The sequence below is a fragment of the Lactuca saligna genome, chromosome 2 (assembly GCF_052625555.1).
Source record: "Lactuca saligna cultivar CGN05327 chromosome 2, ASM5262555v1, whole genome shotgun sequence".
Classification (NCBI taxonomy): Eukaryota; Viridiplantae; Streptophyta; class Magnoliopsida; order Asterales; family Asteraceae; genus Lactuca; species Lactuca saligna.
Genome location: NC_136418.1, coordinates 164484682 through 164500197, shown reverse-complemented (window position 1 = coordinate 164500197; position 15516 = coordinate 164484682).

Here is a 15516-nt window from a genome sequence, read left to right as displayed (position 1 = left end):
TTATTAGTTTCTACAGTAACTTCATCTATATTTATAGTATATGAAGACATGAGATTCAAATGAATGTGATGCTTTTATATATATATATATATATATATATATATATATATATATATATATATATATATATATATATATATCAAATTCATAAAATTATCCTACCTTTCTTATATTTTAATATTCTAACATATTATATATATTTATTTTAAAAATATGGGATGATGATAAGCATCATGCTGAGTACAAGAGATTTTTGATCACCTTAATGTATTTTGTTTATTAATTTGATACTAATCTGAAACTAAAAATCTAGATGTCATTTTTATTATATATATTTTTGTAAACTTTAAAAATTTAAACAATAGAGAAATGTATATATTGTTCTATTTTATTTTTTCATTAACTTTAATGTAATATTTTATAAATATACTACCTATACTTCATATAAAAAAAACTGTTGGAGCATAGAAATGCTCCACAAACTATAAGTGATAAGTTACGTTATTTTATTCTATTTTTTTTTTGAAAGGTATCTCTCTAGATCTATAAATAGAGAGAGATGATCATTTTTATTAGTATGCACCAAAATTTAGGCACTTTGTCTAGTTAGAGAGAATGTATCTCACCCAACCCATGTGTTCTTCATTCAAATGTTTTATCTCTTACTAGTTAAAATACTAGATTACTTATCTTTTTATGTTCTTCATATTTTCTTATTGTTAAATCTCAAGATCTTATTATTCTGCACAAGCCGATCGTTCAAAATGGGATCCTACAATTGGTATAAGAGTTGTACCTTGAAGATCTAAGCGATTATTTCAAGGCAACAACTTCCGATCGACTACCTCTATCTTGAAGACTTTTGATTTTTTACAAAATTTTTGGGTCTGTAACTTGAAATTGTTATGATGAGTTTTCTGATTTTTTTAGTGTTGATGCAAGCATTTTCAAGCTTTCAAGAATAAATGTTGTTGCTGTCTTGTTCAATTTTCTGCTTGAAAATCTGGGTTTACATTGTTTTCATCTTGTTGTTGAAGTACTTTTACGATCAATGCCACATATATCATGATCGGAATTAAGGACAGAGTCCATACATCGAGAAAACGTTAATCCACGGTTCTAGATACAAATTATTTAATGTTATCCGCAGATTCCCATGTATATCTCCCTACTTAACATATCCAAGCGTCATATTGCCAGGCTAAATGGATCTGTCTAGGTCAAGATTTGTCAAGTCACTTGATTCCTTAAGTTCATCTATGCCTAGTCAAGTCCAAGTTAAAACTTTCGTGCCTACTACCGCATCGAACACAGAGCCTAGACAATTCAACTTTGATACCTTACACAAATTCAAATTTAATGTTATCACCAAGTTCATATCGCTTCCCAACACACAACTTACAAAACAAGGAAAACATACAATATTTTTGGGTTTTTCAAATTTTCTGCAAAAATGAAATAGAAAAAAAAAAAAATATATATATATATATATATATATATATATATATATATATATATATATATATATATATATATATATATTTATTTGTTTTTAACTTTTTGTTTTGGTTTTTGTTTATTTCTCCCCCTAAATTTGTGCATGGAAGAGAATGAAAACTAAATGTGCAAATTTAAGATAACCTAAAAACAAAAATTAGTCCTCAAAGCGTATCATTTTCAAAAATCCAACAAGCACATCGAATTGAGCTTTGTTAAAAGGTTTTGTGAACAAATCCGCCACATTATTAGCACTGCGAACTTGTTCCAACCGGATGAGTGAGCATTCATAATAGTATCTGATAAAATGAACTCTGATATCAATCTGCTTGGTTTTTTAGTGTTTGATAGGATTTTTAGCAATTTGAATTGCAGTCACATTATCACAAAAGATAGGGGTTTCTTGAAAATTCAAACAATAATCCAGGAACTGATGTTGTATCCAGATAACTTGACAACAACACGTTGAAGAGGCTACGTATTCCACCTCTGCTGTTGAGGTGGAGACGGTATGTTGTTTCTTGCACTACCATGACACCAGTCTATCTCCAAGAAATTAACATCCTCCAGACGTTGATTTCCTGTCAAGCTCACAGCCTCCATAATTACTGTCAGCAAAAGCATATAAATCAAATTCAAAACTTTTAGGATACCAAAGACCTAATTTTGGGCTGCCTTTAAGGTACCAAAATATTCTTTTGACAGCAATAAGATGTGAAAATTTTGGGTTAGCCTGATATCGTGTGCATTGACAAACCGCAAACATGAAGTCTGGCCTGCTTGTGGTTAAGTACATTAGCGATCTGATCATTGATCTGTAGTCGGTCTGATCTACGGATTCGCCTTCAATATCTGGAGTTAGCAGTGGTCTCTCAGCCATTGGCATCAGTGCAGGTTTTGCTTCTCGAAACACGAACTTCTCTAGCATATCTTCAACATACTTAGCTTGATGTAGCAGGATCTCGGTTGATTCTTTTTTGACCTGAAGCCCAAAGACATGGTCATCTCCCCTAAGGAACTCATCGTGAACCTCTTCTTCTTAACGTTTTCAAACTCTTTGCATAGTTTTTAACTCGTCGACCCGAAAATGATATCATCGACATAGATTTGAACAAGAATTTGATTGGAACCAACATGCTTAATGACTAAGGTTAGATCAATTATCCCTCGCTAATATCCATGTTCGAGCAAATGTTTTGTAAGAGTAGCATACCACGCCCTTGGAGCTTCGTGTAACCCATATAAAGCTTGTCCAACTTGTAGACATGATTCGGAAATTTTGAATTGACAAACCCAGGAGGTTGAGCTACATAAATCTCTTCCTTCACAGTGCCATACAGGAATGCAGTCATGACGTCCATCTGGTAAACCGTGAAGTTCATGTAAGAAGGATATGCAAGGAAGATGCGAATAGCCTCCAAGCGAGCTACCGGAGCAAAAACTTCAGTGTAGTCAACAAGACCCTCAATCTGACGAAATCTGCGAAAAATCAATCGGGACTTATTCCGCACAATAACCCCTAAATCATCTTGCTTCTTTTGATATACCCAGCGCGTGTCAAGTGACTTCTTGCCCTTAGGTAATTCAACCAGCTTCCAAACCCCAAGCTTTTCAAATTGATTTAATTCTTCATGCATAGCATCCACCTAGCTGGGCTCATTCAAAGCCATTTGAATATTCTTTGGCTCTATTTGAGATATGAAGCACGAATAGAGACATGTATTTACATCTCCACTCCGACTTCGCATTCGAACACCATCACCCAGCTGGTCAATGACGTTTTCAATTGGGTGATCTCGTTGAGTTCTGGAAGGTAGCTCCTGGCTGATGTCATTGAGTGATACGGGAAGATTGTGAATATTGCCAAATCCATCATTTGCTGATTGGTCCACCTCAGATGGTCTAGGATCATGAGAGGAACTCACCACGAACTCGTTAGCAATCGGCTCGGGAAACAGAAGTTTCATAAATGTTTGAGTATTAGTGGAAGCATCTGTGGATATAACATTTCTTTCATCAGGAGTAAAAGTAGCATCAGCATCTGGACTGTTTTCTTTATTCTGTGAATCAGAAAAATTACGTGGAACAGATGAATCCACCGAAGGAGTCTTAAAAGACACCACTGGTGGTTTGTAAATAACTTCTGCGTCCTCATCTTCAATCACAGTCTTCGAGCCAGAACAAGAACCAGATAGATCATCTGAAAATACATTGAGCGATTTGAGTAGAGATGTATAATCAAACAACCAATCTGGACAGACTCTAGCATCCGTCTAATTCTCCTCCAACCAGCGCACGTCGAAGGATTCCACAATTTGCTTTGTCTTCTTGTTGTAGACCCTATACGTTGTGCGAGCATCATACCCTACAAAATAAAAGTCATCAGCTTTAGCATTGAACTTTGGGTTGGAATCCAGATGAAGGAGAGTGCAAGGATAGCCAAATATCTGGAAATGACTAACAGATGGTTTGTGGCCATATAGAATTTCGTACGGTGTCTTCATCTGAACTTTGTTGATCAAAACACGATTTTGGACATAATATGATGTTAATCGCCTCGGCCCAAAAGAAAACCGGAAGTTTGGAGTCACATAACATTGTCCTTGCAGCGTCTTTTGACGTTTGATTTCGTCGCTCAGCAACACCATTTTGCTACGGTGTGTGAGCAGCACTCAATTGATGCACGATCCCTTTTTCCGCATAAAAATGATCAATGACAGCATTTTTGAACTCTGTCCCGTTATCATTTCTAAGCGCCTTCACATGTTGGTTGGTTTGGTTCTCTATCATCACAATAAACTTCTTAATCAAGTCAGCGACCCCAGTTTTGTTGGATATAAAGAAAACCCACGTGAATCGCGAGAAATCGTCGACCACAACCAGACAATATGAATTTATGTTGATGTTGAGAACGTTGACCGGACCAAATAAATACATATGTAATAATTTGAGCACATGGCCGATTGAATTGACCTGTTTGGGTAGATGTGGCTTTATGTGATGTTTTCCTTGAGCGCACGCCACACACTTTTCAAATGTGATGAAATCTTTGAAAAGAAGCTCACACACTATTTCATTTTTAGCAAGTCGATTCAAATTCTTTGGGTTGGCATGTCCGAGTCTTCGATGCCACAACATAGCATTGTGCTTTGCAACCTTTGATAAGAGGGGAGTGCCTTGTTCAGGAAGATTACTATTCATGTCAATGATGTATGCATTATCCTCCCATTTGGATTTAACAAGGATCCACTCATCTGGGATATCAATGTATGGCTTCAGAATTAGACATTCTTTATCTATGAAATGTGTTGAATAACCCTCGTCACGGATCTAAGAAATCCTTAACAAGCTGTGCTTTAACTCCGACGCATAATTGTATTCTCGAAACTCAGCACTCCATTAGAAACAATTCCTTTCTAAGTGATTTTTCTGCCATCTCCTCCCACAAAGGAAATATATCCCCCATTAAAATCCTAAATGTTGTACAGTTGGGAGATGTCTCCTGTCATGAGCCTGGAACAACCATTGTCGACATACCAAGGTCTGGCGACATTCCTCCGCAGCCGTTCTTGCACAATAAGCAAGATTTATTTAGTTTTTGAGACCCCAGGTCATTACAGTCCTGGGTTTATCCTTGATGCTCACAGATTTATCATTTTGTTTTGGTAACTTTACATCAGAAACATTTTCAAAGGAAGATGATGATTGGGAAATTATAGATTTGGGCACCCATTTGTAGTTAGGTTTTGAAATATTTACAGGTGAATTAAGAACAGTTTTGTTCATATTTGAGCGCTTAGATGTTCGGCTACGAGTAGTCGAAGATCCAGACGCACTCTTTGACGAAATTGACCTTGGCTTATCCATGGTAGATTTCGGCAAAGCACTTGTAGCAAATTCATATAAAACCTGTTTGTTCGATTTAGGATTTTCCCTTTTCTATTATTATATTTTTTCCAATCATCTTCACGAAGACGAGATCTTGATGACTTTCTAGTTAAAGACCTTCCTCGAGACTCATTTTCTTTCCTCGGAGTTGAAAAATTCATAAACATTCGACTGGAACAATTTCGAGCGATATGGCTGGCAGTACCATAGTTAAAACAAATTTGTTTATTTTCAGAAGATTTGGTACTGCCTTTAACAGTTTTCATGCGTTTATTGACCTTCGGATTATATCCACAAGTGCAGGTGCATAATTCAGGTTGTGTGACAGACAGGGATGAGGTGGAAGTGCTAGTGATAGATTCAGACTTAAAAGAATTCACAAAAATAACACAACAATAATCAGAAGTTTTAAAGTTTGACACCATATTATTACCAAGCAAAACATCAGTCTTAACATCTAAAACAATTTCATCATCTTTTGAAAAAGGAACTCCAAATTTCGACAAACAATTATTATCAGATTCAGTTCTTCCATTTCCCTACTTTTCATGGCTTACTGATGAATCTACATCGGAAGTAGAGACGTTAGTATCTAAATTCCTAGCACTACACTTTGTTGCCTACTCAGCAGTTGATTTACCATAAACCATAAACGGCACAAGATCAGTCTCAGCTTGAGTCAATGGAGAAGCAATATAATTGTGATTGAAATGGGGAGGGATACTCTCATAACCTATTCCTACATGTTTCTGGTCCTTCCATCTCATTTAGTGTTCAATTATAGATGCAACTTTTTCACTCGACACATCAAATTTTTTGAAGTGAAATTCAACATTTGCAAAATGTGTCTTCAATGGGTCGAGCTCAACAGTTACAGCTTCAAAGTCCATTTTAAGATATCTATAATGAACACAATTGTCACTATAATCTGATTGCAATTTCTTATAATCATTTGTTTTGGCCTCTAATTGTTCTTTTAATGGTTTTTGGCCTTTTCTTAATTGGAATCCCTCATATTGTAGTTCCTCAATTTCTCTTTGCAATAAATCAGCCTGTTCATGGAAAAAATTTATAGTTTTAATGCAATCAAGAGAACAAGAAACTTCACTGATCTTAGAACTTTCAGGCTCTGGTGTATTCTGAACCATGAATGCAAACTAAAGATTCATCATCTCCTCCTCTGGATCTATCTCAGCTTCTCCTTGCGCATTGTCGTTGATTTGAGCAAGATGCACATTTTCAGGTCCTGATCCCAATCAACTGATTGTGCCACCACAGCAAGATTCACAGTTTGATTGTTGGTTGTAGCTCCCCTGTTGTTGTCAGCTGACAGCATCGTTCTTTCATGATTTTCTCTTCTATTAGGCTTTAGACAGTCCCTGGCAAAGTGGCCAGGTTCATGACAGTTGTAACAACGGAGCTTCGACTTGTTGAATCCCACTTTCTTATCTGCATTCATCCCCCAGTTGTTCCTGCCAATCTTCTTGGAGAATTGTTTTGCACGGAATACCGTCATAGAAATTTGCTAGGTGATATCAATTTCCTCTACATCTTCAGGGTGAATTTGATCCAAGTCAGCAACGGACAACTGAGGTGGTAGTTCACATGCCACAAAAGCATTATAGCGGTTAACCAAAACAGTTGCAAGGGCCAAGTTCTCTACATTTTCTTTCGAAACAGGAATATTAGTAGGAGCTGGAACAATTGTCTTTGAAGAAGAAGCAGCTTGTGGATATGGTTTTGAAGCAGCAAATGAAGGTTGAACAACAAAAGATGACTGAGAAGGAACATATGATGACTGAGGAGCAACAAAGGGTGGAACTTGAGGGTTGGTGAAAGATGATAAAGCATTGTTTGACTGAATTCCAAGATTTGCAGAAGAATAGGAATTAATGTGGTTGATCTCTCTCTGTTTGTCATCCATATCACAAGCTTTAATGATGGCCATGATTTCAGCCGAACTAAGTCGATTAAGGTCTTTAGTTTTCTTGATGACAGCGACATACATATCCCAAGTTTTTGAAAGAGAGTTGAGTAATTTATTGTTCACTTCCGACCTAGACACAAAGACACTAACAGAGCTTATTTCAGTGGTGAGTGTGATAAAGCGTTGAAGCTGAGCTTCCAGAGTTTCTCCAAGGACATAATTTAACAGATTTGTATTCCTGAAAACCCTAGGCAATTTCAGGAGAAAGATCCATAGTGAGGGTAGCAAGTGCTCTTTTCTGTTGTTTAATCCTGTCGAATTCTTCATCGGTGTATTCTTCAATGGCTTTGTCGACAATTGTTTTATTTGGAAGTGTGGTAGTCAACCTGATGGGGCCTTTCAAAATACATCTCCAAATTTTAAAGTCTTTCATACTTCCATTTTGGAAACCCCTCAGCAAATAGTAGACGGGGTATGAGAATGGTAGCGCCCATGACAGAGTCAAGTTCATGATGAGAATTTTGTGAATCCATTTTTTTAATTTTTTGATTTTAGTTAATTAGTTCAAATTATTAAATTTAAAAAAACTGAAAACTAAACGAGTTTATGGCCAAGAGTTTACGGGCGTAAGTTTGAATACGGCTGGGTGTTTACGGTCGGAAACTGTTTACAGCCGTACACACGTTTCCGATCCAGGCAGTTTGTAGTCTTATGCAGGTTATCTGTTTACGACCATAAATAGAGTTTACGATCGTACTTCATTTAACAGTGTATACCGAAAACTTCTAGAGAAAAAAGTAAAACACATGATTTTCAGCAAATTGAATCCCTTTAGCAATGGAAACGTAGAATCACTCCTTGAATGTTAAGGAAATCGTTTAACCAAGAACACGATTGAGATTTGTTTTGACACCGGTTGGCTCTAATACCAATTGTAAGTCCCTAAACTAATAATCCAAATAGTGATCAAACAAAAGTCAATCAATCAAACAAAGAATGTAGTAAAAGACATATTAATCCAAGCATGCACACGTTTTATATATTGAATAAACGGTTGATACACCTTGGGGCCATAAACTATAGAGGCACTCTGATTCATCAACAACTCTGACATGACACTGACAAACCCTTTAAATAGGGGTAGTTGGCTGTAAACAGGTTTACGGCCGTAAACCTGTTTACGGTCGTACACACATGTTCAATCGTAAACTCAAACAAAACAACTAAAATATGACCAAGAACTAATCAAGACTTATAAAAATGATTGTCTAGCCCAAACCACAAAATAATGACCTATCATTTCTTTACTTAATGAAGTTTCATTAAATAGCACACAAAGTTCCTTGAATTTATGAAGAGGTTGAGAAATCATTATGTAACTGCGGATTGAGCATTCATTGTGGATTGATTCATTACCGCTGATTGGCTGTGATATAACTGCAGTGCAACAACCTAAAAAAAACTAGAGAAAACATTAGAAATAACAAATAATAAGGACCCAAGAGATATATGTATGATATACGATTGCGGTACACAGAGTGTACTAAAACTATCTATCATAGATATATCTAACTAGGAACGCAACGACGACCAGAGATGGTTTGCGGTACCTAATAAATCAAAAAGAATTTTGGATCTGGATTCATCATTCCTAACATTTGCAGAAACTGTTGAGTCAAGAGCTTTAGTAAACATATCAGCAATCTCTTCATGAGTGTTAACAAAAATTAGTTCATTGTTACCTTTGAGGATGTGGTCTTTAATAAAGTGATATCGAATTTTAATATGCTTCATCTTGGAGAGATGAATAGGATTGTGAGAAATCTCTATAGCACTCTCTGAGTCATAGTAAATCGGTATCCGCAACATCATGTATCCGTAATCCATGAGTTGAGTTTTCATCTACAAGAATTGTGAACAACAGCTGGCTGCAGCCACATATTCTGCTTCTGTGGTAGACAATGAAACATAACATTGCTTCCTTGATGACCAGCTGACAAGTCTTCCACCTAGAAATTGACATCCACCGGATGTGCTTTTCTATCCAATTTACATCTAGCATGATCCGTCTCTGTGAATGCTTGAACGCTGAAGTTGTTCCCTGCGGGATACCAGAGGCCGAGAGCCTTGCTGCCCTTTTAAGTATCTGATAATTTGTTTAATTGTGGTCATGTGAGATACTTTCGGATCAGCTTGGTATCTTGCGCACATGCCTTTTGTGAAGACGATGTCTGGTCGGCTTGCGGTGAGGTACATCAATGATCCAATCATTCCTCGATAAGTTTTGTGGTCTACTGATTCTCTAGAAGGATCAGCAAAAATCTTATACCCGAAGGCCATAGGGACCTTAGCTGAGGAACAATTGTCCATTGAGTATTAATTCAGTAGTTCAGATCCTAATGGATGAATATTCCTTGCAGAACTTGTTTTAGTTGAAGTCCTATAAAGAAATTAATCTCTCTATTCATGCTCATTTGGAATTTGTTGGTCATGAGCTTTGCAAAATCATCCAACATCCTCTGATCTGTTGATCCAAAGATGATGTCATCCACATATATTTGTACAAGCATAAGGTGATTACCATTTTCTTTTCTAAATAAAGTGGAATCAATCACTCCTCTTTTGTATCTGGAAGATACAAGAAATTCTAAGAGAGTCTCGTACCATGCTCTTGGATCTTGCTTTAGACCACAAACCGCTTTCTCAAGCTTGTAGCAGTGATCTGGGAATTCAAAACTTTCGAAGCCTGGAGGTTGTTGAAGATAAACCTCGTCTTCCAATTCACCATTTAGGAAGGAACTCTTTACATCCATCTGATGTTCATTAATGTTCTTGTGAGTTGCATACGCTAAGAAGATGTGTATGGCTTCCATTCTGGCTATAGGGGCGTATGTTTCATCATAATTAAGACCTTCAAGTTGACTATACTCCTTAGCAACTAGTCTCACTTTGTTTCTAAGAACCGCATCGGATTCATCCAGTTTATTCTTGTATACCCATCTTGTACCTACAACAGTGTGACCTTTTGGCTTTCGAACGAGTTGTCACACTTTGTTTCTTTCAAATTCTGTCAGTTCATCTTGCATTGTGGATATCCAATCAGATTCAAATAAGGCTTTTTTAATGGTTCGGGGTTCGACCGAGGACATGAACGTTGCATAGTTATAGTGGTCAGATAAATCTTTTAAGGATCAATATTTGACAGTGTTTATCACTATCCATCACTTACACTCTTGATTTGAAACAGAAATGATAGAGTTTGAAGATTAATATGACAATAAAATGTTAGATTCTTCATTTCTATGCTTTACATCGATTTTTTTTATTGTTGGAAAGTTGGCCCAAAATCGACAATCTAGTGGTGGAGTAGAAGGGTGAAAAGAGATCACTGATAAAAGAAAACTATAAAACCCCACAATACTTCTTAATTCATGAAATTAAAAATCAAATGACTGTTGAAAAAAGAAATTGAAGTTGAAGATTGGAGAAAGGAAAAAGGAATAAGAAAATTCCATACCCGTAGAAAAACATGAAGAGAAAAAGCATACATACTTCATTGTAGCTACGAAACTGTATTGGTTGCAGTTTCCCTAGCGGCAGTGGGAACGGTTGACGATGACGACGATGATGTCGCAGAACCTAGAGACGGGAGCATAGATGTTTCACCATAATCGAATACAAAAACATTGTCCCCAATTGTCGATGAATAAGAGAAAAAAAACCAATAAGAAGCAGGCCGTGAAGGCATGTGTGGTAGAAGATAGAGAAAATAACTCTAATGATGGTGGGAAGCATCCAAAGAAAAATATAAAACAGATAAAAACGAATATGTTGGAGAGACCAAAATTCACAACTTTTAAAATGTGTGTGGTCAAAGTCACAAACCGATAAACATTACTGTTTCTCAGATCAATGAGAATATATATATATATATATATATATATATATATATATATATATATATATATATATATATATATATATATATATATGTATATTCTCATTAATTTGAGAAACAGTAATGTTTATCAGTTTGTGACTTTGGCCACACCTAAAAAAAACCTTGTAAACCCTAAAAATGTATAAAAAAATAATTTGAGATGTCTAATTTTTTTACTTTACAAAATTTAAAAATTACTACTTTTTATATTAACGTGTTGAAAAAAAATATTTTATTTATAAAAAGATTTTCAAGTTTTTTTTCAACGAATGTATACCAAAACCTGCGATTTTAGCCCTATCAAGTCAAAAAAAAAAAAGATTAGATATCTTTAAGTATTTTTCTCTATGTATTTCTACTAATTTTCTAGGTTTTAGGATTTCCAAACTTTTATATATATATATATATATATATATATATATATATATATATATATATATATATATATATATATATATATATCATAATCGAATACAACAGTGTTAACTCGCCACATGGCAGTGTCTGAGCTTCCTCCCTATCGAATTTTCCCTCTCATAATGCTAAGTTAATTTCCACATTTTCCCTTGACCGAAAATATTTTTTGTCCCCATTATTCTGCTCTTCCTCAATCCTCAATTTAAGGATCTCGAATTTCATATCTTCCTATTATAATGAACCTGCATTAAAAATCACATAAAATAAGGAAGAATTTTTCAATTATCATTGGTATCTATATAATTCTATACAAATTTAGCCGTTAAAATGTAATCACCTTAAAGATAACGCTACATCTTACCTTAAATTTCGTAAATAACACAATCCTTTCAGTTTTTAAATTATATATTCACCAGTTACATGGATATATGGTATTCTCCTTCGTATTCTTTCTGTGTCGATTGCATCTCAGAATTTCTGCTTCATCAAAGTTCAACCCATACGGTTAGTCGTTATTCTAGCGTTCATATTTTTACATTTATTTGCTTCTTCTTCATCTTCTTCATGGTTTGTGTTTGATATTCAACCTTCGTTCTTATAAAATCTACTAAGTTATAACAATTCACACTGTTATCAAACTGAATTTTTATTCTACTATAAATGATTAATGCAAAAGTATTTTATTATTTCTTGCATTTAACTCCAATTTGTAATTAATCGAAAAGCTCATTGTTGAATCAAAAAGCTCACTGTGTTAAAAAAAATACAATCAAGAAATTTTAATTAAGACTAAGATAGTTTAATACATATTAATGGAATGCAAACGGGTAACAAGTTGCCTCGCCAGCCCTTCTGGATGGCAAAACTAATCCTTTTGAATAAAACATTTGTGGATCTAGGAGATATGACATTAAAGTGCATGAATCATTGGACTCTGTTGAGGAGCCCCACCGCCTCTGGAAATGTGTCAAATGAAAAAGGTACAAACACATGTTGATTTTCTATACATGCATTCTCGTGCTTTGCCACTTTGCATGCAGCGGCTTTCAAAGCGGCATGCCCTGCTGTGAAACCACCACCCCTCAAACCGATGAGAGGAGAGACCCCAGTAAGATCCACACACATGTGCTTCCCTCCTACCCATCCAAAGACCAAATGTTAGTCGGTCTAAGTGTGGATCTTCCATCTTACGGGTCCATCAAAAAGGTCACTGACGCTTCTTTCTTCGCAGAAATACCATCACGCTGACAAGCATCAAAGTGAACATCCCTAACCACTTTATGTCTGTATTTAAAACCAGGGAGCTATCTATAATGAAACACATGTTCCCCAAAGGTATCCAAACATGCCTTGCAGCAAACTGGGTATATCTCATCAATTGGGAATAGAGGAATTATAAGGCGGTTACGAAGGATAGTTCGGTACTCCACAAGAGACATATGCTGGCCAAGGCCATCAATGGGGATAGTTAACGGAAAATCCTAAGCATGAGGTGCCTAGAGACACTCAAAAACTTCTTTCAGTCTACCAGTCATGTCGAAGTCCACTTCCATATCTTTGACGATTTTGCTAAAAAAAAGGGCAGACGCCAATGCTTTTTGGGATTTAGGGGGCGGTTTCCTTATTTGTGAAACAGATACAGTCGAATCCCAGAATCGTATCGCCAAGACGAGTCATAGCACATAGGTAATCAGAGTCCATACCACATATGCCACTGTCACGTAAGATGTGGTCTTGTAATGCCCAAGATTGGGCCTCGAGGTTACAAATGCGTAGGAGGAAACCTCGTATGTCGATTACAAACCCAAACCACCGAAATGAATAGGTAAGAAAGCTAGATATCATTGAATGTCTCTAAAGAAGGGGCCTCCACATACCACCATATCCTCGATAGACCTACGCAATCCTTTATCAAAGAACAAAGCTGCCTCTTCTATGTTCACCAGCTGGCAGGTCCTTAAACCAAAGAAAAGTTTTGCAATGCCCATACATGATCGAAGCAAAAGGAGCTCACTCGGCGGGTCACATATATGTGGAAGAAGACCCATCAAATCAACAGCGTTGACCGCTCTTTTCATGTCCAATCCGCTAATAAACCATGTGTCTCTGCTAACAGCCCCCCAAGGAGTTTCACCCTTAAAGAAGGTCTCCCTATATTTGTTGGGAATAAATCGGCATGAAGCTTCCTAACATCACAAGTGGGCCAAAAAAATCTCCATTTTCTGATGTTCAACTCAGTACCCAAGCCTGGACCATTCAACCGAATAATGTTCAACAATTTAGCCACCTCCTCTAAATCCCCAATGACAATCCCATCATCCAGATACCAAGCATGGAGAAGAAGCTTATAATTTTCTCTAATATTGTGTACAAGTAGGTGCAAAACGAGGGAAAAAAGAAGAGGGACCAAGGGGTCGCCTTGCCGCACCCTAGTGGTAGACCATATATGTTGGTCTCCGATATAAAGTCTCGCTGCTTGCACGCACAAGAAATTCACCCACAAAGAAATAGAGACAATTATAAGATTCTTCTCCATGCTTGGTATCTGGATGATGGGACTATCATTGGGGATTTCTGTCCACTAAGTTAAAGGCATTCGAGAAATCCACTATCAGCATTACAAGAGACCCATCAGCATGGTGTTCACTCAACACCCTATTGGCACTATGTAACACAGCCTTAGCACCCCTAAACACACCAACCCCAAAATGCAAAATCATTAAGGTACTTGGCCATTTCTTTACCCACATATTTCATGGAAACCTTAGAAACCAAAAGTCTCCATATATTGCCTACTACAATTGGATGAATCCCGTTGTCAGGTTTAAGCAGAGGCGTGAGAGGAGCGGATGCAACAAACCCTACTAAAATGATTGGGCATCTTCCCGCTAACCCTAATTAATCACTGAAGTGTTAGCACGTATGAGATCTATGGCTATAGCACACCCTTCTCCAAAAGGGCATCCAGTAAGTGCTGAGCCCTCAAGCCATCTCTCATGCAAGAGGTTCCTTTAGGGAAAGATTTGATGCAACCAAATACACAGTCAAAGTCTGCTACAAGGGGAGGTTTACAAATTATGGGGCTCGGTATGGATGGAGTTGGCCTGAAAGGGTGTTTGTCCTCCAAAACATTAATATTTTCGTCATTATATTGTGCAAAACCCGATGAGCATAACACTTTCCCAACTGCGGTAAAATGCCCATCTGCAACCTTACAAAGACACTGCTTGATGTTGGTGTTACTTGATGTAGACTCCTTCCGAATGATACCTTCACCCTGTCCCATGGCCCCAACCTCAGGATTGTCTAACATATTTTGAACTAACTTCTTGATATCATCATCTTTCCCCCATGTATCCAAGGACTTTCAGGATGGAGCTTTGCTGTAAGGATTTTCTATTCCCAGACATACATTCTTGTCTATTTTTTAGCCTAAACACCTGCAGTGTGCAGTGAGGAAGAAGTAACAAACAAATCCAAGCATCAACTGACCCAGGCAGGGCAATCACCTTGTAAAGAGCAATTTTCAAAGCCTGAGAGAAAGCAAGGCGGCAGCTATGGGGATACCCTTTACAATACTGATAGGCGCTTTAAAAAACGGTCAAGGAGCCCAACATCAAAAACCAAACCTCCACGAGTGTTTGTTACTGACTCTTTAGTAGATGTATTTAAAATACCTACAATGTACTGACTCTAGCTGTCAGCCCCTATAACAAACCTTGCACGACCATCTGGTTGATGACAATAACGGCTAAGAACATGCAAATCCATACACTTCCCACACATCTATAGATCAAAGGCCTTCAAAGTTTCTTCCACTGTCGTAGATAAACCAACATCACGAGAA